Below are 27652 nucleotides of genomic sequence, written 5' to 3'. Positions count from 1 at the left end.
AGGTTTCGATTACTAGAGAAGCATATTACTGTTAGTGTATTGCGGAAGATACAAGTGCAACCAAATATCAGAGGCAATACAAATGTCAGTTTATATGTAAATTGCTACACTTCAGACCCCTGTCAAACTGGCAACAAAGCCCTCAGTGTGACAAGGTCTGGGTAACTGGCTTAAAAATCATGAGATTTTTGAAAACAATAAATGTGGGGTTCTTTTTATTTGCTTACAGCTGTTTGAGCTGTTAGGGTTCAAGTTTTCCTGATTTTATTCTCAACTGCAAAGACTAGAGGCATACATTTTCTTTTAAATAAATGTGACATTCTCATTGCAGCAGGGCAGTCTGTTCTTTTAAGGGCCTGCAGAGCCAGGGAGCAGAAAGCCCTGGCCCAGAGAGAAGTCCAGTAGGCAGGTGTTGGGAATAAGAGGATCTGGGTAAGCAGCAACTAATGATTGCTCTGATTCCCAGCTGGAAGATATAAGTAAAGACCCAAGCTCTATAATAGAGAGTAGGAGAGACAGTTGTAGCAGGCTGTAATGGGATCTGGCTGGCTCTGTGATTCCCCCTGAGGCTAAAGGAGGGCTAAGACCTTGAGCTACTGGTGGATAGAGGACCCTGCAGTATCAATCCAGGTCAGGATGATCACTTTTGTTTCTTTTCTATCTTCTTTTTTTTTTTTCCTCTCCATTTATGTAAGAGAATAAAATTGTCTGCCTGGAAGGCTAAAACAGAGTTGGGTATGGCTTGCTGTTTCTCTTTCTCCACCTGAGCCGGTGGCCAAACCCACCAGATTACACTCATGGCCTCAAATGGGTCCCAGAAAAACACCAAGTATCACAAGTGTTGGCAACACTAAAAATTAAAACAAAAGGATTTTTCTCCCCCACAGATTGCCCTATTTTCTTGGGGAGAAAATATCTAGGGGTTAGGAATGCAAAGAAACGTAGTGGATTTTTTTTTTTTCTTTCTTCAAGATGGTAATGCCCTGTCTTATGTATGCCATTCATGTTGAGCTATGACAGCTGTTATTTTTTCTGAACTATAATAGAGTAAAATGAGAGCTTCTGTAATTTTTGTTACTTCCTCTAATTTATTTTAATTAACTATTTTGCTCCATTGTACTTTGCCTCAGTAATAAGGATGTAAATAGAAGCAGAACACTTGTGCTGTGCACAATTTTTGTTATGAAGTCTGAAGCCAGGCAAAACTTTCCCAGTTTTGGGATTTGTTCCAAACTGCATGCTAATCCTTCAGCTGGCTCCATATGGATGCGACAGTCTGGCCACTTTGGCTGGAGTTAGAGGGTCAGGGTCTTGGAGCCGAGCATAAGAACCCATGTAAGTTATAACTGGGATACAGAAGAATTCTAAAAGCAAGCAGAGTTTTGTACAATGGCAATAGTACCTCCCTCCCTTACAGATATCTTGCAGGATAAATTAAATTCATGATTGTGAGGTGCTCAGACAGTATGATGATGTGAACTATATAAATAGGTAGCTAGCTGGGTAATAAGATTTCTTGACAAAGACTCTGGTTTTTTTTGGAGGGGAGGGGGCATTCTTTATATTTTCAGTTCTTTCATCATTTTGTAGCAGTCTAGACAGATATCTGAGGCTGTCCATCAACAAACCAAGTGTGATATAGACAAGGAGAACACTGGTTTCGAGACACATCTATACACTGCCATGAGAATTCACAGGGGAATTCCCATGTTTCTGCTGCTCCGGCAGCAGAGTGCTCACAGAGGCATGTCTCCTTTCACAAGGAAGATGAGTCCTCTGTGTTGCCTGTGAGCACTATGAGGTGGAGGGGGTTGTGGGCATGGCCAGTTGGTTTGCATACACCGTGATTTAGAAGAGCCAAATCCTTTGAGGAGAATGAGGGAAGTTTAGTTTTATAAATATCAGTTTTCCTTTTGATGTTCTCCTGTCTGATTGCAAGGAGTCAAATCAAAGGAGGTTGTTACGGGGGGAAGAAATAAACCGCCTAGAGGTGGAGGTAACTGGACTGAATGGAATTTTACCAAAGCTTGCAAGAAAAGATGAAGGTTTAGATAAGGGGAAATGTGTTTATTTCCTTTAATGTTTTTACACTTTGCTGTGCCAGCTGTGTACTCTGGGGTGACTGTTTATGCTTTGTTTTGAATATGCTGTTTTTGAATCACTTTAACTAGCTGCAGTCACATGTTCCCCAAAGGAAAGGGGCTTACCCAGCAACATTTGGCCCCTGTCTGTTGGGTTAAAAGGCTGGGAAACAAGGGGTGGGGAGCTGCAGCCCAGACATAAAATGGCGGAGCTTGCCCTGTAACTGTGACCCTCTTGCTAAAGAGAGCAACCAGCCAGCTGTTTGCTACCACCAGGATTTTAAGGCCATCAAGTACATGGGGGAGCTAAGGGCTGTTTCTGTCAGCTCTGAGCTTCAGCACAACTACCACAAAACCCTGTTACTCAGGCTGGTTGCCATTTTATTTCAGGAGATGGTCCACATAGAGGAAAATGCTAAGGCCTTACAGTAGGACTTGATAACTGGAATCCTGCACTAATCATGGTTCTACAACCAGTAAATGATTAGCCAGAAGGCAACTAAAGGAAAGTTGAGTAAACGTGATAGCAAATGTAAGTAGTCAAAATGAGATAACAAAAGCAAGTATAATTCCGAAGCTCACTCACTTGAGATCAATTCCTATGGCACAGTAACCTGCTGCAGTCTTTGTGCAGCCATAGTAAGAATTAATTTTCAGTTGTAGAACATAAGGATATGTAGCCTAAGGAATGGGATCCTAATTAAAACTCTGTGCTTCATTGAACCTGAGGCTCACATAGCAGTCTCCACGTCCTCAGGAACTTCAGTGGGATGACTCATGTGGAAAACTGCTCACCAAAGTAAGTAAAGAGTATGCAATCTGACCCTCACTTTCTAAAATGTGTGTAAAGAGGAAACAAATCAGCGTTTGAAGAATGTATTGAAATGCATCAGACCTAGCAGCATCATTTCATCAATACTTTAGCAGATACAGTTTTTTACCCTCTTACTAAATAAACCTTCAATTTTGTTTTGTTTGAGCTGCCTGTGTAACATTATCCCTGGATTTTGGTGAGAATTCATCTTCTGTGGGGTTTTCATGTTCTAGAGGCTTTTGAAGTTGTGAGCTGAAAGATGCTGCTATTGCCAAAGAATTATTTTCCCCCCTTTTGCCACGTTCTGCCTTTTATTATTTTCCAGGCTAACATGCTCTGATAAGGTGCATCCTTTTCAGCTGTTAGATTTCTTTATGGACAGTGACAAAGATTTTTTTTTTTTAACACCTTTATTCTTGACATCTTTGGAAGATCCTAGAAAGTATTGGGAAAAGAGGGAGTGTATCAAGATCGTGTTAACCTGATCAGACAAAGTTCTTACCTGGGGTGATGTCCTGCTGTTTCTAATTGCTATTTCCTAATGTCTTTTTCAAAGCTGCTACAGAAAATCATTAAGTCATTTTGAGATCTAAATGTGGGGTTGTCATTTTTAATTATTTAAAATGGGGTTTCATAAAACTTAATAGGAATAGAAATGTTTTATGAATTTTAACTTTTTTAAAGAGAAAATAGTCTTTATATAGACAGTCTTGTGGAGTGGTGGAAACCCAGACATAGCATGGTGACAGGTTTCAGAGTGGTAGCTGTGTTAGTCTGTATCAGCAAAAACAACGAGGAGTCCTTGTGGCACGTTAGAAACTAAAAATTTGGGCATAAGTGGGGCAAATTTGTTAGTGGCACTTTAGAGACTAACAAATTTAGCCCCACTTATGCCCAAATTTTTAATTTGTTAGTCTCTAAAGTGCCACTAACAAATTTGCCCCACTTATGCCCAAATTTTTAGTTTCTAATGTGCCACAAGGACTCCTCGTTGTTTTTCCAGACATAGCACTGTGCTATTACATGAGAATCAGGAAGCGATACTGAACAAAAATGAAACTCTACAATCTAGTTTTGTGTACCAAACTGAGTAAAGTGAAAAATGAAATGATGCGAATGATTAAAAGTAAATTATATTCTTAAAAAGTTGTATAGCATAACCCCTGTGGAAATGTCCTATAGAAGTTAATTGAAAATAACCTTTTTGAGCTTTACGACGAGTATCCCTGCCCAGAGAGTTATACCGCTTCAGGGCTACTCTGTCTTATGCTCTGCTTCCCATCCCCTGTTTGGGCCTTGGGGAAAATAGAAAATAGCACAAGTCTATGATTCTATTATTGCACTATCAGGGTTGGAAGGGACCTCAGGAGGTCATCTAGTCCAACCCTCTGCTCAAAGTCCAATCCCCAACTAAATCATCCCAGGAGATTCGACCACCTCCCTAGGTAACCCATTCCAGTGCTTCACCACCCTCCTAGTGAAATAGTTTTTCCTAATATCCACCTAAACCTCCCCACTGCAACTTGAGACCATTACTCCTTGTTCTGCACTCAGCCATACCTCTGGCAAGCCAAGCTGTCATAAAGGCTCTACAGAGGGTGGGGGATATTCTCAGTGGATTGGTTCTTCCCTCTTTACACCACCAGAATGCCATAAAAGAACTGAGAAACAGGACAGTGAGAGGTTTATAGGCTCACCGTCCTCGTTCCATGGAGCAAAATGCCATTTTAATTGTTTGTGGCTTACTGGATATATCACACTGATGTGAATTAAACTCTCTCTGCTATTTTTAAAGAATATCATCTGAGGAAAGTTGATATTTTAATCCTTGAGACTCGTGGGGAAGGAGAAGGGAGGTGATCAGAATGGTTTTTACATGCTACTAGTTTATATGAAGCAAGTGGAATGTACAATTGATTTGTAGTAGCCTGTGCACGGTAAATTTGTAAATATGATCTAAGGTGCATTTTGTGAGAAATACTTTCTGAAACTTTGATGCTGACTTAAGGAAAAGAGAAATTAAATATTAGAAATGCAGTTTTCAATCCCTCCCCCCCCCCCTTGTAGTATAGTAGAGACTCTAAAGCTAGAACAGTAGTTTCATGGTCAAGCTGAGTTTTGACCTCTGATTTGCACACCCCATTAGCAGAGCAATAGTTGTGGACAGCAAGACATTAATGAGAGGATCACCTTTCAAAATATTTTCTGCTTTAAAATTGATGGGTAATAAGCTGAATGTGCTTTCAGTTGAGTATCTTGAGCAGAAAAGAACAAGCACAGGAATAAACAGAGAAAGGGAGAAGCAGAGAGAGATGTGTGAAAGAAGCAGTGGTGTTAACCACTCAATTTAGGGTACCCCATCTATACCCTAACGAGGGCTCAAGGTATGACCCAATCAGTTTAGGCACCCCCACCCTTTCCCTTCTGAGGGCTCATGGTGTAAGGCATTTATCCTTGCCCACGGGGCTCAGGAGGCAACCTGGTCAATTTAAGTACCTACCCTTTCCCTTCGGGGCTCAGGACTCTAAGGGTCTGCAGAACCTTTTCCCAGTGAAAGAGCCTTACACAGGTAGAAAAGGAGGACTTGTGGCACCTTAGAGACTAACCAATTTGAGCATAAGCTTTCGTGAGCTGTAGCTCACGAAAGCTTATGCTCAAATTGGTTAGTCTCTAAGGTGCCACAAGTCCTCCTTTTTTCTTTTTGCGAATACAGACTAACACGGCTGCTACTCTGAAACCTTACACAGTTGTGGTCTAAACATCTATTTATTAGCAACACACACAGAACACGTATACCAAGCAAGTCTCTTATGCTCACCACTGCCAATATACAGATAGATTTCACCCGATGGCCAGTCAGGATCCGCTCATCGGGGGTTCCCGGCGATGCCTCTGCATGTCATGGTCGTGCAGAGGGGTCAGAGTTCCAGCAGCTTGATGTTGAACTGCAGTCCAGACATGGTTCCCAAAGAGCATTGTTTTTCATTTACATTGTATAGGTAAAACTAGCTCCCTTCTTCAAATTTACTGAACACTTTACTAAACATTATCTCTCTCTCCTAAATAACAAACATTTTAACCAATTACTCACTGGCACCTATGTGTCCTCCCTTCCTTCCCAAGTTCTTTACATGTTATATTTCACGCCCAAATTGTAACTTAATTGTGACCTTCTCTATTTGTGCAGATGGTCAGCATAAAATGCTGGTCAGAGCTTTTTACCATTTGTTGAGTCTTTCTGTATCCTCCCTAATTTCCCAGTGTCTTTTTACAACCTTGGTGGTTATAACTCTCATGAGGGACATCCCTGAGCTAGGGGTGCTTTATCAGTAGCAAACATTCCTTTTTTCAATTTTAGTGGTGAACTCCAAGTTTCACCCAAGGCTGGTTTAATATGGGGTTGATCAGGTCTCAGGCCTACAATGGGTGGAAGTCAGCACACTCTGAAACCCATCCATGGAGAGAGAGAGTCATGTTGGACCAACTCCTAGTTTTACAGACAAGGCTTAAGTAAAATAACTTTTTTTGGGGGGGAAGTTTGGATTTGGTGGGAGAGGCACAGAATCTTTCCCATCAACTCAAGGTAGGAAACATCACGGCTGCCTATGTTGTATATAAGGAAGAATAATGAATACTGCCTGTCACTAGAACCCTTGCCAACTCATGTTTCCTCCTTAGTCTTAGGCTTTTCCCCTTGGTTTGCCTCACCCCTTGGCAGCAGAGTGTCATGGAAAAAGTGAATGAGTGAGGGTTTAGCTACCAGATGCTCTAGCACAGTTCTTAATAGGTTGAGGGGTTCAGACCTCTTTGAGGCCATCTGCATGCATCTGCCCGTACAATATAGAGACAATGGTCTTAAAACAAAAGTGGTTTGCCTATAGGGTGACCAGATGTGCTGATTTTGGGGGCTTTTTCTTATATAGGCACCTTTTACCCCTGCCCTCCAATCCCGATGTTTTGCACTTGCTATCTGGTCACCCTATTTACATAACCTACCTTACCTTGATACAGAAGATAATCTGAATACAAAACCTTGTGGGGTAGGCATTCCTTAGCTTAGTTCAGAGGGAAAAAAGGAAAACCTTACTTCTCTCAAAAGCAAGTCCCTTCTCTGATTATTTTCCTGGTCAGCCTCATGACCTCTTGCTGATGTATGTAGAGAGATGTTACCCACCAGACTCATCTGTCAACCTCTTCAGTCCAGGGCAGCACTCCTTTTCTGTTTTCCAAAACAGTTTTCAGAAGATAAATCCACTCAGTAGGGTTGGTGAACGTTTGCAGCCCCCCCTCTTACAAGAGATGGGCTAGGGAAGGAAGAAGATTCTCTAAGTTATGATTAATAGATACCTTTCAAATGATTAACTGTCTGCCTTAATTACAGCATGTCACAGACCACTTTGTTTGGCTGTATCCAATTTATCCAGATGTCTGGCTTTTTAATCATCTGAGTAATTTTTCCTTGCCATGAAATATAAGTTGTCTGACTCCAGCCCCCATGTGACATAGCCTCCTTCTTTTTTCATCCCCACATAGAGAACTCGGTTGATTCTTTGATCCGAGATAAAAAATGTCTTAAACCCAGGCAACATTAGTCCTGCTTTTAATAGGGCATTCACTTATTTGAGTGTATAGAAAAGTTTAGAGCCTCTCTGATTCTAGCTGTCATTGAGAAATATGCATAAAATGCAATTCTTATGATGCACAAATCAAGCAACTTCATACAACTCCTCTGCCAACAATGACCAAGTGAACAACACAAATCTCCACCCTCATGATTCTCCCTGTTCTGTGAAAGGCTGGGAGACTAGATGATCTTTGCAGCATGCCTTAAAAGGGCAAAAGATGAGTTATCTTGGACTGAAATAGGGAGCAGGTTCCCACTTGATGGGCCCTTGCTGAGAATATCCTGCTAGCAGCTCCCTTTATAGTAAAACAAGGAAGTTTTAGCTTGGGCATCTCAACTGAGGCAGTTACCAGCCTATTTAGGGCTTTCTGTGTTAAAACCAACACCTATAAACCAATAGGCAGCTAGTAGAGATCATGGAGCACTAGGGAACTGTGGTCACAGTGAGATGCTCTGATTGAAAACTGGCTGCTGAATTCTAATAGCTTGTTTCCGTATGCATTTACGGGTTAGCCTCATGTAGAGCACATTTCAGTAACCTGACCTGGTGGTGACAGAAGCATGCATGATATCATGGTCTGCATGGAGGGGAAGGGGTGGGAAACAATCTCAACCCCCTCGCCAGCTGTAGTTGGAAAAAGGAAAATATAAACCAATACCCTGGCCATTGTTGATATCTGACCATCCAACAGCAGTAGAGAATTCTGCCAGATTTCAAATGTTTGGAGCTGCAGGATCAACATTTGCCTCCTATAATCAATCTCTTATTAACTTCAAGAGGGAGATACAAGTGGGGGGATTTAGCCTATTGCCACCAACACTCTGCAGAACTTGATGGTTTCAGCTCCCAAGGGTTTTGAACAAACCTGTTTGTTTTTCGGTTTGGGAGAATTCAGACCCTGAGAAATTTTTTCCCCTTAGTACTCTAGGTTCGATTGAATTGAACCCCTAAAATCTCAAAATAAAATCCTTCTGACATGCATAAAAATGTTGCCCTCTTTTGTGCAAAGATTAAACAAACCTTTGTGCTTTTTGCTTTGTCCGGCCTCTTCAAAATTCTACCTATATTCCTCCTCAGCACCTGCAAGTGATTCAGAGCTCAGTCCACGTTTATAAAAAATCTTGATTGAACCTTAACTAACCTATCAGCAAATGTATCTTGGACTTTGGATAAAATTTGGCTCTGCTATGACCCCTCAGCTACATATGAGCTTTTGAGTGTGAGAAGATCATTCTGACTGCTGCTTTATTTATTAAAAATATCTTTTTTTTTTTTTTTTAAACTTTTCCTGGGTGGTATGGGAAACCTTTTTCCAAAGCAAAGATTCTAGGTCAGCTACTCTTTTACATGTATTTTTTTCTCTTTCTGCTAAGTGTGGCAAAATGTTCATTTCTGTTCTGCTTAACTGCAAAGGGATCTAGGAAACTACCAAAGGATGTCAACCTGCTGACAGTGCTTTATTCACATGTGGACTTCTGGGATTTTATTTTGCTTGATTCCTATTGCCAGTCCAGCACATTATACATGTATTTATTCATTCATTTGTATTTTCCCTAAATTGAGTTTTACTTAAGCTATATAATACAGTCTAGGCTTGTGAACAGTGGAAATGGAGAAAACTAAATACACATTTTTGCTATTTTCACACTTCCCCTCCATCCCTAATTAACATTGCAGTGAAAAATTAAAATTCCCATTGTTCCAGAATGGGTTGTATGCATTTAGTACTCTATTTATTTATATAGTAATAAAGGTCTCTGGGATACTTGGAGATGTAAGACACTATGTAGGAGTAAAATATTATTGTTGATAACCCAGTACTCATGACTTCAAAGCTACTGCTTGTTTTGCATCACTGATGATACATTTAAAGACATGTCTGTCAAATATATGGTGCATGGCACAATGTGTGATTTAATTAACTTAAACAGTCATTTATTAGACAGAATGAACACTAGGGCCTGCAGACAGGGCCACTTACCATGAGCATATCTGGCACACAAGCCCCTTATAGACTTAATTGGAAATTATTTGCCAATTCATTGCCTTTTGCTCATCAGGCTCAGGTTGAAAAGGCAGCATATGAAAGCTGTCAAAACACACACTTCTAGAGTTGAGTCCGTCACTTTTATTTTAGACTGAGGCCAGTCAAGCAGAGAGAGTTTGGGAACCCAGAACAAGAATAGTTCATATAGGAATGCCTAATGGTGGTGGTTTTTTGCCCTTCTATACAGGGAGATTTCTATGTTGACTCTTTTGACATCTTACTAGGCTTATCAGCTTGGAGAATTATTTTTAAAAGGGGTTCAAAATGAGTTGTTTGCTTCTAGTAGGAATTGCCCTTCCCCTGACTTGTCAATTCTTAACCTATACTACAATCTACATTCTCTTTACTAGAGATTTATGTGCTGTTTTAATTAGAGAGAACAGAAGGTGGGTGAGTCTGTTCTGTGATACATTGGGGATTGACTTGGGCAATTTCCATTAATATTAATGGCATTGCCCATGTGCATGATTCACCCTCATAACAGTGTGGGACTAGATACTTTAATTTTTTTTGTAGTCCAAAGTATTATAGAATCGTAGAAATGTCGGGCTGGATGGGGTCTCGAGGTCATCCAATCCATCCCCCTGTGCCAAGGCAGGACCAAGTAAACCTACACCATCCCTGACAGGTTTGTCCAGCCTGTTCTTAAAAACCTCCTTGGATGGGGATTCCACCACCTCCCTTGGAAGCCTGTTCCAGAGCTTAATTTGCTAATTAGAATGGTAGTTTTCCTCCCCTAATGTTTAACTGAAATCTTTGCTGCTTCAGATCAAGCCCATTTCTTCTCCATGTCCATTGAAGGTAGAGCAAGAACAATTGATCAGTGTCCTTTTTATAACAGCCCTTCACATATTTGAGGACAATTATTAGGTCCCTCCCTCAGTTGTCTTTTCTCAAGACTAAACATGACCAGTTTTTTAAACTTCCTAATAGGTCAGGTTTTCAAAACCTTTATGACTTTGGTTGCTGTCTTCCGGATGCTCTCCAATTTATCCATATCTTTATTTTTTTTAAAGTGTGGTGTCCAGAATTGGACACAGTACCCCACCTGAGGCCTCGCCAGGGCCGAGTACAATGGGACTGTTACTTCTTGAGTCTTACATATGAGATTCCTGTTAATACACCCCAGAATATTAGCCCTTTTTGCAACTGTATAGCCCTGCTGACTCAATTCAATTTCTGATCCACAATTACCCTCAAATCCTTTTCGGCAGTACTACCACCTAGCCAGTTATTCCCCATTTTATAGTTGTGTATTTGTTGTTTTCCCCCTTGTCATTGTTATTGAATTTCATCTTGTTGACTTCAGACCAATTCTCTAATTTGTCCAGGTTGTTTTTGGATTATAATCCTGTCCCCCAAAGTGTTTACAATCCTTCGCAGTTTAGAATCATCCACAAATTTTATAAGCATACTATTAACTCCCTTATCCAAGCCACTAACAAAAAATATTGCATGGTGCTGGACCCAGGATTGACCCCTGCAGGACTCCACTAGATATACCCTGCCAGCATGACAGAGAACCATTGATAACTAAGGCTGTCAAGTGATTTAAAAAAATAATCGTGATTAACTGTGCAATTAAAAATTGAGCTGTTAAACAATAATATACCATTTATTTAAATATTTTTGGATGTTTTCTACATTTTCAAATATATTGACTTCAGTTACAACACAGCATACAAAGTGTACAGTGCTCACTTTATATTTGATAAATATTTGCACTGTAAAAAAAACAAAAGAAATAATATTTTACAATTCACCTAATACAAGTACTATAGGGTAGTCTCTTTACGATGAAAATGCAACTTACAGATGTATAATTATGTACAAAAAATAACTGCATTCAAAACTGAAACAATGTAAAACTTTAGAGCCTACAAGTCCACTCAGTCTGACTTCTTATTCAGCCAATCACTCAGAGAAACAAGTTTGTTTACATTTTCAGGAGAGAATGCTGTCTGCTTCTTGTTTACAGTGTAACCTAAAAGGTGAGAACAGGTGTTTGCATGGCACTGTTGTAGCTGGCGTTGCACAATATTTACCTGCCAGATGCAGTAAAGATTCAATGCCCCTTCATGCTTCAACCACCATTCCAGAAGAATCTATTGATCCTGATGACGGGTTCTGCTCAATAATGATCCAAAGCTATGCAGACCGATGCATGTTCATTTGTCAGATGCCACTAGCAGAAGGTTGTTTTGTGTGTGTGTGGTCTGGATTCTGTAGTTTATGCATCAGTGTGTTGCTCTTTTAAGGCTTCTGAAAGCATGCTTTATACCTCTCAGACTTTGGAAGGCTCTTCAGATTCTTAAAGCTTGGGTTGAATGCTGTGGCTATCTTCAGAAATCTCACATTGGTACCTTCTTTTGTATTTTGTCAAATCTGCAGTGAAAGTGTTCTTAAAGTGAACAACATGTTGTGGGTCATCTGAGACTGCTATAACATGAAATATATGGCAGAATGCGGGTAAAATAGTAGGAGACATATAATTCTACCCCAAGGAGTTCAGTCACAAATTTAATTAACAGATTTTTTTTTTTTTAACGAGTGCCATCAGCATGGAAGCATGTCCTCTGGAATGGTGTCTGAAACATGAAGGGGCATATGCTAAACATTCATATTTGGAACGTAAGTACCTTGCAGTGCTGGCTACAAAAGTGCCATGAGAACGCCTGTTCTCGCATTCACGTGACATTGTAAATAAGAAGCAGGCAGCATTTAATCCCCCTAAATGTAAACAAACTTGTTTGTCTTAGTGATTGGCTGAAGAAGAAGTAGGACTTGTAGGCTCAAAAGTTCTACATTTTTGAGTGCAGGTATGTGTGACACCCCTTATTTCTTCATAAATATACTGATATGAATATGGCATAACTAAAATGTTGTTGTATGCAAGATGGATCATGTGAAGTATCATTGGAAAGGTTATGATATGTTGACTATCCTATTGGTATGCATGTATCATTTTTGTATCTGAAGTTGGGAATATTGTCTGTGTACCTATTACAACTCTGTTTACACCTAGGCAATACCCACCAGACAAAATACAATCAACCTGGATGCGCCATTAGGGGGAACAATGGGAGATAAGCATCTTCAAAGTCCTACCTTCCTGAAAAGTTTCCTTGGATGCTGCAAACAACCTTGACTCATGGCTGCTTTGACACTGGAGGGTCATGTGATCATATCACCTGGTACTAGATTCCATCTTGGACCACTAGTATTGTTCCACTAATAAGCGGTGGGGGATCAAGCTGGGAAAGGAAGAGGATTTACATATGGCAGGACTCCTTTAAGGCAGGGAAGTGAGTTAATCTGGGTTCATTCTTCACTGAATCGCCACCCAGGATGACTGCTGGAAATATCTAAGAAACAAAGACAAAGGGGAGGAGAGGGGAAGACTGAGCCCTGGCTGGAAAAGGTGTCTGGGCTGTGAACAAGATACCTAGAGTTTTAAGCTGCAAGCAAGAGCAGCTTGTCTTCAAGAACCTCTGCGATCTGCCCTACAGCAACATTTAGGATAAGAAATTACCATTTGTAACCAGCTTCTTGGGTATATTAAGCTTCATTTGCATTGTTTTATTTGCTCAGTAATCTGCTTTGATCTGTTTGATCTTGTATGATCACTGAAAATATCTTTTGTGTAGTTAATAGACTTGTTTTTGTTTTTCTCTAAAACCCAGTTTGTGGAATCCATCACTGGGGGAGGGCAGGACAGAACTGTGCATATCTTCCTCCTTATTGAGGGAGGGATTAAATTTCATGAGCTTATGCTGTATAGTTCTCTGTGCAGTGCAAGACAATACAATTTTGGGTTTACACTCCAGAGGAGGTGTGCATTTGAGTGCTGGACAATTCTGTAGCTGAGTCTCTCTATGCAGAGCTGATTTCAGTGTCTGTGACTTTCACATCTGGGTATATCCCTACCTGTGTGTGTGCTGGAGGAGGCTTGCAAGGACAGTATGAGGGAGCCCAGGCTTGTGGAAGAGGTGGGCTCAGTGGTACCCAAGTATATCGGTTGGCACGCCAAAGGAGAGGGGGGTAAACCATCACAGCATGTAACCAAAAAAAATCCACATTTGTAAGTGCCCTTTCACAATAAAGAGATTACACAACACACTTGTATTTTTCAATTCACCTCATATGTTTTCTTTTATCATTTTACAGTGAAAGTTTGTAATCTGTGTTGTAATTGAAATCAATATTCATGAAAATGTAAAAAACCAAAAATATGTAATTTCAGTTGGTGTTCTGTGGTGTAACAGTGCAATTAAAACTGCAATTTTTTTTTGAGTTAATCATATGTGTTAACTGTGATTAATCGACAGCCCTGTTGATAAGTATTCTTAGAGTATGGTCTTCCAACTAGTTGTGCACCCACTTTATAGTAGCTTCATCTAGAACAAATTTCCCTAGTTTGCTTATGATGATGCCATGTGAGACTGTGTCAGAAGCCTTACTAAAATCAAGATATATCACCTCTTCATCTCTTCCTTGCCTCTCCTCACTCCTGCCATCCACTAGGCTAGTGACCAGTCAAAGAAGGAAATTAGGTTGGTTTGGGATTATTTGTTCTTGACAAACCCATGCTGGCCATTCCTTTATAACCTTATTCTCTGTGATGTTGGAACATCACAAGCTGAAATGTGGTCCCCTAATGTTTGAAGAATTTTTTGCTTCTCTTAAAAATAGACAGAATATGCATAACTCATTTGCTGGTACTCAACTTGGTTTAGTGTCTATAGGATTTTTATTTATTAAAATATACTAATGGTCATGAAAGGAGCTGAATTAAAAGCCCCCAGCAGACAGACAGTCTTTCTCCAGAATTGTCTGTAGCACAGGCAGAGTGTCTACACTATATGTGCTTTTTCTTTTTTTATAACAGGCATTTAGAGCACAGAGTCAGGTAGCCCACCCCAGTATGTGTATAAATAGCAGAGTAGATGATGAGGCGTAGCTTAGGCAAATTAGCATAAAGACACACCTAACGGGTGTGAGGATGCACCCAAGTACATACCCTCCATGGCTCTCTAGTTGCCTGAGAAGTGCCTCCCCAACTCTAGCAATGTAGTGTCCCAGTGCCTCCCTGGTGCTGAAGCTTTCCCTGCCACAGTGAAAGATTTGATAGCAGGGAAAGGGTCCAGCAAGGAGGAGGCAGTGGGGAAAGTCTCTACATGTTTTCCCACAGGGAAAGACTCCTCCAACTCCCTGCAGCCAGAGCCTTTCTCTGCTATGGGGAAAGCCTCCAGAAGGTGGAGTGGGGGTGGAACAGGCTGTAGCAAGGGGCAGGAAACTGGGAAAAGCTCAGCCTTTCCCCACATCTTCCCCCTGCCAGAGCATTTCCTTGCCCCAGCGAAAGGGGGAACTGTTGAAGCCTTTCTCTGCAACTTCCCTCCCCCACCCCCATTGTCAGAGCCTTTGACTGATGCAAATAACTACCCATCATAGCGTGAATGCAGCCCGCTTTTCACTGTGGCGTGTAGCTACACATACCCTACATGCTGCCGCCATTGGTGTGTAATGTAAACATAGCCTAATGGCTTCACTATTCTGCATTGCCCTAATGCCTCTCTGCCTTTTGTTATGAGTGCTCTGTATATATGAAAATAGATATGGTGTCATCCTTTGGTATCTCAAGTCCATGGGTTTCACTTCAGGGCAGGCTGTTCAATAACAGGGAAGCTAACCTAGTTGTGACTGATATCTTAGACACATCAGCTAACTGCATTGCTTGTTAACTCCCTAGGTTTTTGCCAGCCTTAATATAAAACTTAAACCGTTCCCTTGGAAACCCCAGGCCCACTTGACACCAAGTAAGCAGAACCCTGTAGTATTGAGCCCCTTTCACGATAATATCACAGAAAATACAAGTTCCTTTGTTTCCAAAGGAACAGACACGCCACAGGTCAGTTTCTCCTTAGATCACCCTCCTTTATTCAATAAGATAATGCTCAATCTGATCATGTAATAAACTTATTTAGGCTTTATTAATGAAAATGAAGCAAGAGATATATGCACAATGCTAAGAATATTGAAGACACAGACAAAGAAATAAACTTAGGTTATTATCTTATAAAACTTCTATTCAAAGTAATAATCTTATAGGTTCCACTCCTGAGGCTTATCTCAGCTAGGGTTCCTTGACCTTGCCTTTTACAAAACAAAACACACTGGATCCTAAAAATCCTGTTTTCTTCCACTAGACCACTTTGATCTGAAAACCCTGCCATGCAACCGTTCATACTCCAGGGCTCACAGATGCAAAAAGTTAAGGGGAAGGAGTCTGTGAGAATTCTGTAGAGAGACAAGGTGAGTGAGATAATTTTATTTTCTGTTGGTGAGAGACACAAGCTTTTGAGCTACACCGAGCTCTTTCTCAGGTCTGTGTAGCTTGATATCTGTTGGTGAAAGAGAAAAGTTATTACCTCACCCGTCTTGTCTCTCTAGTATCCCTGGTCCGACATGGCTATGATAATACTGCAAGGTAATTCTTTGATGAAGTCAACCTGTAGGATGTATCCATAGGTGGGGAATTTTCCTTGTCCATGTACTGGTTTTTACCTATTGTACTGAGAATCCAGGAACTTCCTCTAGACGTGTTGCTTCTTAATGGGTATCAGTTGACCACTTTCTCGCCCCTGAGGGGTATAGGGCCCTGTCTACATGTCCAGTGCTGCAGTGGCACAGCTGGTAGCAGTGCAGCTGCTCTGCTGTGGCGTGTCTGGTGAAGACACTCTATGTCGACGGAAGAAGCTTTCACGCCGACATAGTACTCATGTGCACAGCACTAGGTTGATGGAACATATGTCGCTCAGGGGGATGGTTTATTCACACCGAGTGACACAAATGATGCCTACCTAGGCTGTAATATAGACAGCCTAGCTGTTTCTGTGGGCGAACCTCGGCAATGATTAATGGATCTTGTTATGGGGTCTGTCCAAGCCACATGAGAGTTATGTAACTCTCAGGATCCTGACACAGGGAAGAAAGGTAAGCAGCAGAATACGGACCCTGGACTTCAGGAAAGCAGACTTTGACTCCCTCAGGGAACTGATGGGTAGGATCCCCTGGGGGAATAGCATGAGGGGGAAAGGAGTCCAGGAGAGCTGGCTGTATTTCAAAGAATCCCTATTGAGATTACAGGGACAAACCATCCCGATGTGTCGAAAGAATAGTAAATATGGCAGGCGACCAGCTTGGCTTAACGGTGAAATCCTTGCGGATCTTAAACATAAAGATGCTTACAAGAAGTGGAAGATTGGACAAATGACCAGGGAAGAGTATAAAAATATTGCTCAGCCATCTAGGAGTGAAATCAGGAAGGCCAAATAGCACCTGGAGCTGCAGCTAGCAAGAGATGTTAAGAGTAACAAGAAGAGTTTCTTCAGGGTATGTTGGCAACAAGAAGAAAGCCAAGGAAAGTGTGGGCCCCTTACTGAATGAGGGAGGTAACCTAGTGACAGAGGATGTGGAAAAAGCTAATGTACTCAATGCTTTTTTTTGCCTCTGTCTTCACTAACAAGGACAGCTCCCAGACTGCTGCGCTGGGCAACACAGCATGGGGAGTAGGTGGCCAGCCCTCTGTGGAGAAAGAAGTGGTTTGGGACTATTTAGAAAAGCTGGACGTGCACAAGTCCATGGGGCCGGATGCGTTTCATCCGAGAGTGCTAAAGGAGTTGGCGGCTGTGATTGCAGAGCCATTGGCCATTATCTTTGAAAACTCATGGCGATCGGGGGAAGTCCCGGACGACTGGAAAAAGGCTAATGTAGTGCCAATCTTTAAAAAAGGGAAGAAGGAGGATCCTGGGAACTACAGGCCAGTCAGCCTCACCTCAGTCCCCGGAAAAATCATGGAGCAGGTCCTCAAGGAATCAATCCTGAAGCACTTACACGAGAGGAAAGTGATCAGGAACAGTCAGCATGGATTCACCAAGGGAAGGTCAGGCCTGACTAATCTAATTGCCTTCTATGATGAGATAACTGGTTCTGTGGATGAAGGGAAAGCAGTGGATGTATTGTTTCTTGACTTTAGCAAAGCTTTTGACACGGTCTCCCATAGTATTCTTGTCAGCAAGTTAAAGAAGTATGGGCTAGATGAATGCACTATAAGGTGGGTAGAAAGTTGGCTAGACTGTCAGGCTCAACGGGTAGTGATCAATGGCTCCATGTCTAGTTGGCAGCCGGTGTCAAGTGGAGTGCCCCAAGGGTCGGTCCTGGGGCCGGTTTTGTTCAATATCTTCATAAATGATCTGGAGGATGGTGTGGATTGCACTCTCAGCAAATTTGCAGATGATACTAAACTAGGAGGAGTGGTAGATACGGTGGCAGGTAGGGATAGGATACAGAGGGACCTAGACAAATTGGAGGATTAGGCCAAAAGAAATCTGATGAGGTTCAACAAGGATAAGTGCAGGGTCCTGCACTTAGGACGGAAGAATCCAGTGCACCGCTACAGACTAGGGACCAAATGGCTAGGCAGCAGTTCTGCGGAAAAGGACCTAGGGGTGACAGTGGACGAGAAGGTGGATATGAGTCAACAGTGTGGCCTTCTTGCCAAGAAGGCCAGTGGCATTTTGGGATGTATAAGTAGGGGCATAGCCAGCAGATCGAGGGACGTGATCGTTCCCCTCTATTCGACATTGGTGAGGCCTCATCTGGAGTACTGTGTCCAGTTTTGGGCCCCACACTACAAGAAGGATGTGGAAAAACTGGAGAGAGTCCAGCGAAGGGCAACAAAAATGATTAGGGGTATGGAACACGTGACTTATGAGGAGAGGCTGAGGGAACTGGGATTGTTTAGTCTGCAGAAGAGAAGAATGAGGGGGGATTTGATAGCTGCTTTCAACTACCTGAGAAGTGGTTCCAAAGAGGATGGTTCTAGACTATTCTCAGTGGTAGAAGAGGACAGGACAAGGAGTAATGGTCTCAAGTTGCAGTGGGGGAGGTTTAGGTTGGATATTAGGAAAAACTTTTTCACTAGGAGGGTGGTGAAACACTGGAATGTGTTACCTAGGGAGGTGGTAGAATCTCCTTCCTTAGAAGTTTTTAAGGTCGGGCTTGACAAAGCCCTGGCTGGGATGATTTAATTGGGGATTGGTCCTGCTTTGAGCAGGGGGTTGGAAGGGACCTCAGGAGGTCATCTAGTCCAACCCTGATATTCTATGAACATACATAAAGACATTACTCTTAACACGAGAAATACATAAGGATGGCCATACTGGGTCAGATCAAAGGTCCATCCAGGCCAGTATCCTGTCTACCAACAGTGGCCAATGCCAGGTGCCCCAGAGGAAATGAACCTAACAGGTAATGATCAAGCGATCTCTCTCCTGCCATCCATCTCCACCCTCTGACAAACTGAGGCTCGGGACACCATTCCTTGCCCATCCTGGCTAATAGCCATTAATGGACTTAACCTCCATGAATTTACCCAGTTCTCTTTTAAAACCTGTTATAGTCTTAGATTAGCATATGAGTATTTGTCATCTGTTCACTAGCATTTAGGAAAGTCCAAACACTACATATTTTCTGCAGTTTTAACACGTTAATTTTAATAACGTTCCACCAGCATTAAACTTGACAGACTCTCAGTTGATACATAAGCCTAGAGTTGGCCTAATCCTCCAGCATCACAGATGGTTCTCAAGAACATGTAGTGTTACTCTGGGGATTTTACTGGACCAAACAAACTTGTTGTGAACTGCAGATGGTTTCCCTTGTCTGGCTCTTCACATCCTTCTGGACAATAGGGATCTGAGGATAGCTTTTACAGGCTTAATCAGATCTTGGCCTTTGCTGAAAAAAAAAAAACCAACCGATTATTGATAAATGTGATAGTGGTTTTTGTGATGTGGACACTTAAACACTAGATGTTGGCCTGAGAACAGCCACTCACTTTTGAAAAGGCTACCACCTGGGAACAGAGGAACACAATTCTCCCCCCCCCCCCCCCACCCCCCCGCAACCACTTAGTCCTCTACATTTTCTTGCTTTTACTAAGTTCCTAACCTTATTTTGCTGTCTCCTTCCCCCGCACTGCCTCCAATCATATATTTCCTGAGAAATGTGATCGCTTTTGAACGCTCAAACAATTTGTGTCCTAGGATGCATAGGAGTTCCTGGAGGAGGTGCTGCACGGGCACACTGGCTTATGCTTTCTTCCCAAGAGGGACCACGCACACAGTTTTTGACCTGCTCCATTTTCAACAGCCTGAGGCTTTTAATTTTAATTTTTTACACATATTGCAACAAAAGAAACTACACTTGAAAATAGTTTTTTTTTTTTTTTTTCCCCTCTGTGGTTCTTATAAAGGTTACACTTGACAATAGTCACAAAGTCACAGAAACTCTAGGCAACAAATGAGAAATGTTCCTTTTGTGACCTTAATGTTAGCAAGTGATAATAACCAGAGAACCATGAAATACAGCTGAAATATTGTTCATGACTTTTCTGTTTTCTGAGATTAATTTTATGTTCTAAAATGAACTGACAATAATTTATTATTCTATTTTACCTAGCTTCCACTGGGAAGCAAATATAAAAAGCTTAATTTTCTAGTCCACTTGCATCAGTGTTCCCAGTGGGGAATCAGACATATATTTAAATATTTCCTGTTTAATATATACTGTGTGTGTGTAATATATATATTGTTTAGACTTAGTCACAACTGTATGGGCCAGGGTACAGGTGGTTAATGTTTAAAAGTGATATATACCTTTCTATCCTCAGGCTGTTAATAATTATGATACTAACAATTAATACAAAAAGTGTGGTCATTGCTTGAATATTTAATTTTCAGTTACCTGTGCTTAGGATTTATGTCAAGTCCATTATGAAACATTCTCCCTTTTATTCATGCTTAAAACCAAAGATCCATTTTAAAAACTCAGAAAGCTGAAATTTTGAAAATATAAGTCTCAAAATTCCATTCTACTAGCATTTCCCCTAGAGGCACATAGAATTTGTCATGTCACATCTGCCTCCCTGGTCCATAAAGTCCATTATCTTGTCTCCCGTGGTTGTTGGCAAGGAAACCATTTCAAGACCTGATTGATTCAAGACCAGCCTTCTTCAAGTTGAGTAGCACTTATTTACTGCTGTTCATTGCAGACAAACAGAGAACTAGAACCCCCACAAAATACTCTTTCTGAAAGTATGCAATGTAACAATATTACTTTTTAGAATACAGAACTCTAACACACAACTACGAAATATAGAGGGAAACCTAGCAGTCTGCTACCCAAGGCAAAACTCAACCCGCCTTACTCCCAACTAGCTTCTTACAGACTGCCTGTTGAGGACCCATTTCACATGAGTTCCTTCAGAGCCCCTTAACCTGCAAGCAGGACTAGGAAACCCCCTACAATTTAAAGTGATAGCTTTTAATTTTTACACAGCTTTCAGTATACCAGCATGATAATAATCATAGTCATCATTGTAGGTGCAGTGTCAATAGTCAGGACATCTGGTGAAACAGACAAACTATTAGTAAAGGCGGGGTGTATCGGGGGGTCACCCCTGAGCCCTTTCCTGTTTATCTTCATCCTGGATACCCTCATGAGGAATAGACAGAAGGAGGCACCACGATTAATGTTGTTTGCAGACCATATGATCCTATGCAATAAGGAAAACGATAGTCTAGAAGAGGATCTTGACAAATGGAGAGATGTGTTAGAGAGATACGGGCTTAAAATAGAGGAAAAGCAGAGTATATGGTATGAGATTTCACTAATGTGGCCATTGAAGAATGATCTTTGAAACTAGATGGGGACACAATACTGAAAATGCAAAATTTTAGGTATCTGGGTTCCAGAGTTTGAAGAAATGGAGAATTAGAAATTAGAGCTTGGATAATATATACCTAGCATAAAGGAAGAGGGATAAATAGTATAGTATGACAGGAAGATACAAGTAAAGTTAAGAGAAAGTCTAATAAACAGTGGTCCAGCCACTTTTAATGTGTAGTACTGAGTGTTGGGGAACAAAGAAGAACCATGAACAAATGATCTGTTCCACAGAAATGTGAATGTTGAAATAGATGAGTGGTGTAAGCAAGAAAGACCACATGAGGAAAGTGTATATTAGAGGCATGCTCAAAGTAACACCCGTATGCCAAAAAAAGAGGGAGTGCAGGCTCAGACGATTTTGTCATTTAAAGTGCAGGCCTGGCAACTGTGTGGGTAAGAGAGTCCAATGGATCAAGGTAGAAGGAAAAAGACAGAGAGGCCAACACAGGAAGTAGTGGTGGTAGGTCATAAAGGAAGACATGTTGGCATGTCGTGTGACAGGATACGGCATTGGCACAGAGCACTTTGGAAGGAGAGGCCTTGTAGAGTGGACCACATGTGATGGGAATAACGCAATGAAGAAAATTATTACTGAAAGTAGTCGCAAAAAGAAAAGGAGTACTTGTGGCACCTTAGAGACTAACAAATAGCTTTCGTGAGCTACAGCTCACTTCATTGGATCCATTCCGATGAAGTGAGCTGTAGCTCACGAAAGCTTATGCTCAAATAAATTTGTTAGAGACTAACAAATTTATTTGAGCATAAGCTTTCGTGAGCTACAGCTCACTTCATCGGAATGGATCCAATGAAGTGAGCTGTAGCTCACGAAAGCTATTTGTTAGTCTCTAAGGTGCCACAAGTACTCCTTTTCTTTTTGCGGATACAGACTAACACAGCTGCTACTCTGAATACTGATAGTAGTGTAGCACTTAAGAGCATTAGTCATGGACCAGGAACCCATTGTACTAGGTGCTGTATGAACACACACAAAAAAGGACAGTCCCTGTCCAAAAGATCTTTCAGTGTAAATAGACATACTCATTGGCTTGGGGGGGAAAGGTATAATACCAGCCGAGTGAACAATGTGATGGCAGCAAATGTCATGTAAGTTTTTATTTTATTTTCCTTGTGGGTTTAGTTGGGAGGGGATCTAGTAAAGAGAACGGAGATGTGAGGGACACACAGCCAATTAGCAAAGGGCAGAGAAAGTCCAGTCAAAACTGTAGCAAGTTCTCTGAAGACCAAAGGTCTCTGCTTGGCTGCTTCTGCCCCTACTGGCTGGATCCTGTTTGCAGCTTTCCCCCAAGCCCTCATGATGGGGTAGAAGGGAGACAAGACCTGGGCCCTTATGGATTTCGCCCATACACTTCTGGGTCCAGGGGTTGCTCAGAGAAAGGCGTGGCCCTGGCTGGGCCCCATTTTCCCTACCCCTAGTGCAACAGAGTTTGACTTCATTAAGATGGCCGCTATTAGTAAGCGATTATTCAGGTGAGTGAGGTTTGCAAAAGCTTGCCCTTAATTTCTAGGGCTAAAGGGACAGGGGGAAGGTTTGTAGTGACTTTCCTTATGGTCCTGGCAAGTGACAAGGGTTTTTTTGTTGTTGTTTTAAATGTTGAAATTTAGCGGGAACGCTGATCATGGGCCTGATCCTGCAAGGTCCTGGGCATCTACAGTTCTCATTAAAGTCAATGTAACTTGAGAATACTGAACAGAAACTGCTCAGCACCTACCTGGATTGGGCCCCATATAGAACACAATGACCAACCTTCTGCAGGAAAATTAAATTTTCAAATTTGGGTGCCTAAAGTTACTCATAAATCTATGTCCAGACACCTGAATCAAGTAGCCTGGTCCTAGATGGTTTTAATAGGAATTTTACATGTTCAGGATCTCTGAAAATCAGACTGAAGCTTGTTGAAGTACCTGAATATGGTCATAGGTGCCTAATGTTAGCCACCCACGCCTGCGCATCTTGGCCTAAACATATTGTGGGTTGAGGATCATAGATTAGCGCCTGTGTGTGTGTGTGTGTGTACCAATTTCAGATTGCTACAACCCTGATGTCTCCAGCACTTGCTGGTATTAATTCAAAGATAAAACAATTACTGGTAATTGTGGAGTGTTGAAAATATTCCTCAGCATTAATATTCTTATAAGTCTTGTAAATGCCAGGGTGATATGCTCCAGCTTGCCTTAGTTAGCTTTCAACTGTCTACACATTCCAGTCTGTTGTTTCCTGGCTTAATGATAATTCCCCCCTTTTTTTTTTTTTTTTTTTTTTGACTGTTCTGATTAGATAACTGTTAAAAGCAAGAGTAAAATGTTAGGTTCACTAATGTTAGAAACCAAAGTCTCAGTTTTCAGGAATTAGCTCTCTTGCTGCTTGTCACCAGCTGCACAATAAACAGGGTTTGTCTTAGGAGTCAGAGATTACTTTTCTTTGTGACAGCTATGCTCATTATAACTCCTACCAGAGCAACCTTCTTGCAGATTTTTACAGCAAAGCCCAAGCTAAGGCTAAGTATATGGTTGGCATCTTAGTAATGGATTTAAAACAAACAGAAGAAAAGAGATCCCTCTTTTCCCTTCAGAAATGACTGAAAGAAAAAATTGAAGTAGATAATTTACTGAATTGCATTTCCCTTTCCTTAAATATGGTGCATGAGATACAAGCATGATAGGTTTTTGGGGTTCAGTAACAATGAAAGATCACTAAGTGTATGTTCTGTATTTTGGAAGCTTTTGATGGTCATGGAAATTGTAATAGAATTTCAATTATGTGACTCTAGAGACTATGGTGTAGGGAGACTGTGGTGAGCACCTGGGCTTCAGGCCAAAAAAGATGGAGAGATCCTTTTGGTATGAGCATTGTCTTTGACAAGGAAAGTGTTGCTTGCAATATGGCATGTACAAATACTTTCCCCTCCTGACACATCTAAGATACAATAGCACTGGGCTGTATTCAGAGTTGAGCAATAAGTTTGTTAGGGAATATAGTTTGTCAGCCAGTGAAAGTACAAGATGCAACATACGATACATATCAAACCCAAAACCGGTGGAGATTGTAGACACCGATCTCTGACAGGCAAGGTCACACCTCTGCCTGTCTGAGGTGTTTCCATGACATCCATTACCTTAGTATCAACATTGGACTGGATGAACAGGTAATGAAGTTAAGTCTCCTTTGGGCAATAATTGACGGGTTTGGACTGATGTGGTGCCACTTAGACCAGGGATCTACAGAGGCTGGGGGACACAGGTGATAAGAAGTTAATTTTGACACCTTTGTTTTATCATGTGCTCACGCAGCTACTACTCAAATGACAGATGAGGAAGGATTTGTGGCTAGTGCTATCATAACATGCTGTGATTCGTTTAAGCTCCTTACCCATCAATCCCTGCTCCTGAGTGATTTGCAGAGAATGGCAAATAAACTTGCTTTTCCGTGGGGAACATAGAGACGCTCACCCTTATTAATGTTAACAAGCACTGACATTAACACAAACAAGCATCTGTTGCCATAGGACAATTCTGTGAGTGAGAGCGAAGTCAATAACAAGGAGACACTAAAGGGAAAGATGGAGAGGATGAGAAAACTACTGAAGTCCTTTGAAAACACATCATTGTCCATAGTGTGTACCATGGTTTACAATTGCCAGTGAGCAAGAGTAAAAATTTCAAAAGCTCCTAAGTTCCATTTTCAGAAGGGAAGTTGGCATATGAGAGCCAAAAGTTTCATTGAATGTCAATAGGACCTAGGTTTTTAAGTGCTTATGTCACTTCTACAAATGGGACTCTGGCTCCTGAATCTCTAGGTGCTTTTGGAAAAAATTTACTCTGATGCTTCGTATACAGGAGAATAATGAATAGAGGATAGCAAATGATTTTCAATAGAAGTTTTGAGACAACTATTAATTTACCATAAAATTCACAGTTTTGGGTGACATTTTCCCAGATACCTAGCTCTTATCTGAATACTCATGAATAACAAATAACATGACACTGCAAAATCTAGCAAAGCAAATGAGGATTTTTTTTAAATAAAACCACTATTTTTTGTTTTTTACCTGTTTTACTTCTTTAATTCTTGTTATGAAGAATCAGCACATAGTAGATGATACGTAACCTAAGGATAGAATTCCAGTTTAAACTTTAATGACAAGAGCAGGTTTTACCTGTGTCAAAGGAAGCTCTATCTGGAACTGAACAGAAAGTATTCCTGTAAAGTGAAACCAGCAAATTATGGCATTTCCTCCAGCTGGGTACAAAATAATTTTTTTTCCCCTAGGAAGCAAGAAGCTATTTTTTTCTTTTGCTGGAAATAAACTGATTTCTCTGAGTGGCAAATGAAACTTGTTTGTCACAGCAGAGGAGATAGCTGAAGGTCAGAGCATAAATCCTGCTTGCGATGACACATTTTCATGGGCTGGATCAGCTTTCCTTGATTGACAAAGCTGATAGTTGTTTGTGGTGGTGTTGTCGCTGTGTTGATCCCAGGATATGAGAGACAAGGTGTGATAATACCTTTTATAGGACCGACTTCTGTTGAATGAAAGTACCAAGCTTTTGATCTACCTAGAGCTCATCGTTACATGTGGGGAAGGAAAGGAAATCTGAATGTCTGAGCTAAGTACAAGTTGGGACAGACAAGTTGGTCCAATAAAAGGTATTACCTCACACACCTTGTCTCTCTCATGTACTGGGGCCAACGGGGCTACAATAATACTGCAAACAAATTTGGGATACCAGTGTTTCTCAATAACTGGTCCATGGACTAGTGCCAATCCGTGGCAGCCTCCTTGCCAGTCCCTGAGATTTCCCTGACACAATTTAGGAAGGCAGCAAGCTGGTCCCTGGTATCAAAAAGGTTGAGAGACACTGGGATACCCTGTGTGCTTAACAGCCTAACACATTCTAGAAGGCCGCTTGAAATTGACTGTAATAAGGGTTAGATTGTTGAGCAAAAGGGGTTTGAAGCGAGCCACTAAGGGTTAGCAAGCAGGTGTCTGTTGTGAATTGTTGTAATGAGCCATGAAACCAGTGTCCCTGTTAAGTCCATGGTTTTTAGTGTCTAGTAGCATTATAAACTTAGGTTCTCCGACTCACCTTTTGAAGCTGTTGCTGCTTTGAGTTGTTTTCCTGCTGTGCCTTTAGCTTGCATTAAAAAATTTAAATGTCCTGGACAGTTTGGTTGAAGGATTGGGTGCTAGTATTCTGAATTATTGCATGTTGGCTGTGTGTTCTGTGAAGGGTTGACTTCAAACCCTTGCAAGTAATTTATGCTGTCAGGGCCTGATCCCAGTCTTGTTAAAGCCAACAAGAGTCCTTCTGTTGACTTTGTGGTTTGGCTCAGGCCCATGTGCTCTTTAGTTCAGTGCTTTTCTAGACTATTTCCCCTCCCCTCAAGTAATTGTTTTATATATATATTTTTTGTTTGTTTTACTCATGGGCCCTAAGAAACAGCAACTTCTGCAAAATAACAGACTAAGACCTTTTCTACGCTAGAGGTTACTTTGGCATAACCTACGTCACTTAGGGATGTAAATAATCTGCATCCCGAGCGATGTATGTTGTACTGACCTAAGTGCCGGTGTAGTCAGCACTATGTCAGCAGGAGAGCTTCATGGAGGCAGGAGTTATTAAAGTGATGGGAGAGTTCTCTCCCATTGGCCGAGAGCCTTTCCACCATAAGTGCTACAGTAGTGCAGCTATACCTCTGAAAGTACTGTAGTGTAGGTGTAGCCTAACTTTTAAAACAGGAGCTGGATTATGGGGGAAATATATCTGGGAGTTCTGTCTCATCTACTGTTCACCAATCCCCACTTCCTCATTTAAAGAACCCCGTTCTGGCAAGGAGCAATTTCCCTTGGGAGAGCTATAATGATTTTATTTCATTCATGGTATTAGAAGTGCAGAAGACCAGCTGGATTCTTTGTCTCCTAGACTTGTAAAAGTTGAAGCCTTTACTTGCCAGGAGACTTGACAATCTATAAATAAGGATCTGAGGCAATGAACACAGAGATGGAGAATCTGAAAGCTGTTTATTATCAGAGACAGTATACCCTTTGCAATGCTAATTCAACATTTTGCAGAATAACACTAGAGCAGGAAATTTGCAAGTCTGGGGATTTCAGTAGAGAGTGAGAGATCAGGCCCTCTCTGTCATGTTTACTCACTTCTTGAGGCTATGCATAAGGAAAAGATCTGCTTTAACGTGATGGAAAAAAATGTTTCATGTTCTGGAATATATCGGAGGCTATTTATTTCTCTATGAACTTACTTATTTAGTTACTTA

At 41.3% G+C, this 27652-nt stretch overlaps 2 long non-coding RNA genes across 2 annotated transcripts; one reads left to right on the top strand and one right to left on the bottom strand.

The window, feature by feature from the left end:
• Positions 1-61: 61 nt before the first annotated feature.
• On the top strand, positions 62-19886 carry LOC122464911. The gene is made up of 3 exons (XR_006289345.1): positions 62-630; positions 15774-15879; positions 19674-19886. It is a non-coding gene; the product is annotated as an uncharacterized LOC122464911 (long non-coding RNA).
• LOC122464912 lies at positions 2084-11978 on the bottom strand. Its single transcript, XR_006289346.1, has 3 exons — positions 11849-11978; positions 10990-10992; positions 2084-2095 (listed from the first exon to the last, which is right to left on the bottom strand). It is a non-coding gene; the product is annotated as an uncharacterized LOC122464912 (long non-coding RNA).
• Positions 19887-27652: the final 7766 nt, after the last annotated feature.

This window comes from Chelonia mydas, chromosome 3, assembly GCF_015237465.2.
Source record: "Chelonia mydas isolate rCheMyd1 chromosome 3, rCheMyd1.pri.v2, whole genome shotgun sequence".
Classification (NCBI taxonomy): Eukaryota; Metazoa; Chordata; order Testudines; family Cheloniidae; genus Chelonia; species Chelonia mydas.
Note: the sequence above shows the minus strand (reverse complement) of the source record. Positions and strands in the feature narration are given on the sequence as shown.